This window comes from Struthio camelus, chromosome 1 (genome assembly GCF_040807025.1).
Source record: "Struthio camelus isolate bStrCam1 chromosome 1, bStrCam1.hap1, whole genome shotgun sequence".
Lineage (NCBI taxonomy): Eukaryota > Metazoa > Chordata > Aves > Struthioniformes > Struthionidae > Struthio > Struthio camelus.
The window spans coordinates 9,154,307-9,159,457 of NC_090942.1; the positions used below are offsets into that span (position 1 = coordinate 9,154,307).

At 42.4% G+C, this 5,151-nt stretch overlaps 1 long non-coding RNA gene across 1 annotated transcript; it reads left to right on the top strand.

The window, feature by feature from the left end:
- Window positions 1–1,877: 1,877 nt before the first annotated feature.
- On the top strand, window positions 1,878–4,432 carry LOC138065725 (uncharacterized). The gene is made up of 3 exons (XR_011138826.1): window positions 1,878–2,069; window positions 3,320–3,431; window positions 4,398–4,432. It is a non-coding gene; the product is annotated as an uncharacterized lncRNA (long non-coding RNA).
- Window positions 4,433–5,151: the final 719 nt, after the last annotated feature.

A 5,151-nucleotide genomic window follows, 5' to 3' on the forward strand; every position in this document is an offset into this window, starting at 1 on the left:
GACAGAGGGTATTTCATCACTGCAGAACAGTGTAGTTTTACCTAAGCTAGCTTTAAAATAGCTAATTTAGCTTATGGTAGCAGAGAGCTCAGAAAGGGCACAGAAAACTGTGAGCATCTACCTCCTTTCTTGAAGCGTGATGGGAGGTGTTGCCACCCACAGTGACCTCCCCATGACTGACGTCTGAGCCAGCGGAAGCTGTTAGATCTAGTTATGACAGAAAAGGCAGTGCAGAAATATTGGGAATTTGCAGGCCATGTAAAACTTTAAGTGCTTGAAGGCCTCAAACATCAGATCCTTTGACCACTAGTCTGAAACAACGATTACTTGCGTTTTTTGACAGACAATTACTGTTTTAACAGGTGAGATTGGAAATTTCAAGTATGGGAAAGCTGGTACTGGACAATGGATAAGGGTCAGAAAACTCACCCAGTACATGTGACGACACAGTAATGATAAAGACAGAGCTGAGCTTGTACAGAATTCTGGAAATTATAGACAGGATTGATTTTAGTGAAAGAAATTCACTTGAAGCATTAAAGAATAGGTTGATCCCTATCTGCGCTGTTTTCAAATTTACCACTAATCCGAGATGATTACCTTCTATCAGCTTCAAAGGATGTATTTGCCACGGTTCCTGGGGCTCAGTATTTTTCAGAGATAATTTGTCCATAAATGTAGTGCAGACGGGTGATGAGAATTACCATCCAATTAGAACACATTAGGGCTATTTTCAGTGTCACAGGCAGATGTTTACCTATTATGCGGTGACGAGACAAGGGGCAGGGGATCTGTTGAGGACGTTATGCCAGTTAGGGTACAAGCAGAGCACCCTAAGAACCTCCCAAAGGTTGGGAGGTTCATCATCCCTGAGGTATATGGGGTTTTTTGTTTGTTTCTGGCAAGCATACTGCATATTGTTACCATAGGGTTATAATGGAGTAACAAGTTATCTTAGGAAAAAATCAGCAATCGTTTCTCAGGACTGACTTCTAGTATGCTGCGTGCTTCAATACAACAACATTTGTGATTGTACTGTAATGAGCTGCGTGATCCAATAGCATATTGGTGATTTTTTCCTTATTTTGCACTAAGAGGGGAGGACACCTCGCATCTCTTTTAATGCTTTGCCCGAATAACAGCCCCATGTGTCTGCTGTACCTGGTAACCTTCTAAAGCCTTGCAGTACAGACACGGCTATCTGCAGCCGAGTCTAACATGTATTCTGCATAATAACGTCTGTGATGTTAGTGACCGCTGACAGCCGGACTCCACCGTGGTTCCTATAGAAAGGACAGGGCACAACACGTTGGATATGTCTCCATAAGAGAATTTTGGCGGTTACCGATTTGCTCTATTGATGCTCCTGTGCTGGCAAACACCATCCAAAGGATGCTCGGTCATGTAACTGTGGCATTGAGCTGCAGCCAGTGCCTCTTGCCTGCCTGCTCTGCTGCCTGCGTGGTTTGGCTTTGGTTTGGTTTGGCCGTATTGCCCTGCTGTCTACCAGTGGTAATACTGAGTGACCTACACCGCAACTCCTGTTTAACGTGCTCATATTTTTTCGTTCCCGGTTCTGCCCCTCCTACTCGCTCTTCAAGAGTCTTATCCTGTCAATAATTACTTAACTTTAGTCAAGGAGTGGCTTTCTCTCTGTATCTGGGTCAGCATTAAGCTTAGCTTCCAGTGCTAATTTTCATGCTAAATATTCTTAATTTGTTCCTCTTTTATAAGCAGAGCCTTGCTCCAGTAAATCTTCTTGTTCCTCCTGTGGTGTCTCCAGTTCAGAATTGTCATGATTCAATGAATCTGCAATGAAACTATTTTAATTATCCTCCCTTTCCTTCTTTATTTTTTAACTTGTACTAGGATGCCCAAGCCTCCTGCTGAGGGCGCATTCCTGCCTTCCTTCAGCTCCCTTGAAGTAAAGAGCAACGTTTCATGTCAACTTATCATTTTGTCTCCCAAATCATACTGGACCAGCGCTTCTCAGTGGTGTGAGGTGATTCCTGTGAGGAAGCTCCAGCTGCTTCTGGTGCAAGTTCAAGGAAAACTGCCAGAGAAAAGGGGTAGGTAGTCACATTTTTGTAAGACTTGGCAAAGCCAGAGAGAGGTGTGATCTGCTACCTTGCTCTCCAGTCTTTGAGTGCTTCAAGTTTTTTCACTTGACCCATGGTAGGGAGAAAAATGCCATTTGCAAACTTCATGGCTGGCAGCTATTTTTTTGGACCTGAACCCCACTGCATTTTTGGGGTGAGTGGCAGGTGAGGGGAGGACTAATTGAGGTATTGAATCCAAACCGAATAGCACTTTTGTCTTGGCTCGATTTGCAATAGTCCTGAAAATTAAAATTGTCAGGCATCCTAAGACCTGAGAAAGAAATATCACAGATGCTGCAAACAATTAGGACTTTGCTTCATGCTTTTGCTAACCAGGCAATGGCTTAGACGGCAGCTTGAGTATTAGTGCGGTTAGTTGAAAAAAATGACAAAAGCCTGGATAAAGTGCTTGCCTCTCAGGCAGAGCACTGTCACTCATCCATTGAGGCTTCAGAAGTCGCACGGTGCACTTTGTTCAGCGAGAGGCTTACGGGAACCACCACATACTGTGTCCAACTACCAGGAAATCCTTTATCAGTACATCCTTTTGAAACTGTCATTGAACTGGATGGACCTAAAAAGCGATAAGCATTAATAATACTGTGTTCTTTTTATCCATATGTCTCTCAGTTTGGTCTCACTTGGCTTTATCTTGAACTCAGGATTTGCAGTTTGAGCTAGTCTGCGGCACTCCTCTCCCCCCCGCTCTCTGCTCCCCGCACTTCCACTTTAAAAAGTAGAGCTTAGCTCATCACGTATGGACACGTAAGACAGCAAAATAATAAACCACTTCTTATCTAAGTCAAAGGCCAATGCCTTTTGTTCATAACCTAGACTTCTTTTGGCAAATACATCAGCAGCCTGCATATAGTGGTCTACTTGTTGTTTGTTTTTAAAGAAGTCCCATGTGCAGCAGAGCTGGCTAGGGTATTTAGTTTTCTGTGTGTGTGTGTGTGTGTGTGTGTGTTTCTCCTTTTTTTCCTAATTTATAAATAATTACTTTAAATTCATATGACAGAGGAAGGAAGCAAAGATCTAAGTCTGTTTCTATATCCAGAAGCAATTCTGATCTTAACATCATCCATCCTTAAGAACATGCCTACAAGCACACCCAGCTGTCCAAGCAGAAAAGGATCCAGAAGGATCTGGGTATGAACCCCACTGCTCACTGTCCAGCCCCGTTTCTCTTCCCGATGAGCTTATCTTCTTCTTTTTTGCAGGAAGCCCAAGGAATTGAACCAGAGCTCTAATGCGTGCACATGGAGACAAGCTTTTGAAGAAAACTGAATCTGCAGAGCAAAGGCTTAGCTTTACATGGCGCAAAGAATTTTGGTATGTTTCCACTGTATATTCCTTCCACAGTCCTTTGGGGATGACTTTGCAACGTCAGAGTAGTGTAGTCAGGAAGTCAGGAAGTGTAGTCCTGGAGCTAGTCATAAATGATACATGGGATAAGATGAAGCATAAGTGTAGACTTGTTCAGAATATGCTACTCAAGTGAAATTACCCTGTCAAACATCTTACAATTTGCAGCAAGGTAAATTAGTTAAATCAGTAGGAGAGTGCAAGGTCATAACATCAAACAAATAAATCCCAAATCTTCAGAACTCCTCTTCAGCTTTACTCCCTGCTGACAAACAAATAAAATGTATAGGGCCTAATGGCACTCAAAATTTCTGTGGGTACTTTGACAGTGTGGAGCAATTAAGTACCCAGTGGACATGCAAGTCCTGCCAGGTGTGGGGCTACATCTAGCTGCCCTTCCACTTACCTCTCTTGTAGTGCGATCCCACAGTTGTTCTCAGGATATACAGAGGAGAGGCCCCTGCCTAAAATGCAGAGGCTACAAAGGGAGGAAGCAATATGGTTGGCAGCACAACGACTTCTATTTCAGTATTTCAGTGGTTTGAATGCTCATCTAGTCTAGCAAAGCACTGCCCATGTCTGAGACTGAGAGCCACGTCTTCAAAGAGATCTAGCTGACTTTGAGCGCAGTCTGGGTTGGGGATAGTGCTCTCAATCTTTCATGGCAGAATAGTGACATCATTACAGTAATAATTTAGAGGGTGAGAGAAGGAGCAAGCCAAACTGAGTCTAAAGCCTATGGATTAGGGTACTTGCAGGAGAAGACCTGGTGTCCAGTTCCTGATCCATTAAACACACCCCCTGGATTACAATAAAGACATAAGTAGTGGTTTAGAAGGAGTTGCAAACTGAATTTATTTTTTGATAGTGCTGTTGGCATAACTGAAAGCATTGTGAACTCTGCAGTGATTTCACTACTTGTTTTCTCTTTAGAGATAATTTTCCAGGAGGAGGAATTTAAGAACAGGTGAGTAGAGTGACCACCCCCAGATCAGCTGAGGGCAAAATATTTATAGCTGACTGCACAGCCACATAGCCTGTCCCAGCATGTACTGACACACTTGCAGAGGCTGGCATGCCTAAAGGCTGCTTCTAATTTATTCTCCTTTTCCTATAGTCCCTGAGAAGCACAAATAATCAGAGAGCTTTGAGGCCTTTCTATGCTCCAGCTCTTTTGCTCCTCCCACACCTGTATTCCCCTAAAGTAAGCACAGGACCAAAGCACAACTTCTATAACTTATGGTAGTGTAGAAACTCATTTAAATAAGAGTTATTATTGGAGAGCCTTCCCTGTACCCTTTAAAGATCCTGAATAGTAAGCATCAGAATGTATTTCTATGCAACAATATTTGAAGAGCACATTGTTTCAAGGAACCAGCTATATCTATTTCCTTTCCCTGACAAAAAAATTATATTCAAAGAATAATTCTGTTTTTAGGCTGTGAAGATTTGCTGATTATTTATTATCTATCTGGCAGGATTTTATATTTTTTAATAAAAACTGCTAATAAAACATTAGTTTTAGCTCTGACCCAGTTTCAGAAGAAGCGAGTCTTCAGTTTTAGCTACAGTTAGGGTGCAGTTCTGGAACGGCACAAATGTGTATACAAACAGAGGTCAAGAATGAATGAAAGGAGAGGGCTTGTTTTTAACCCACAGTTATGATAATATTGCATCGTTCATCCAT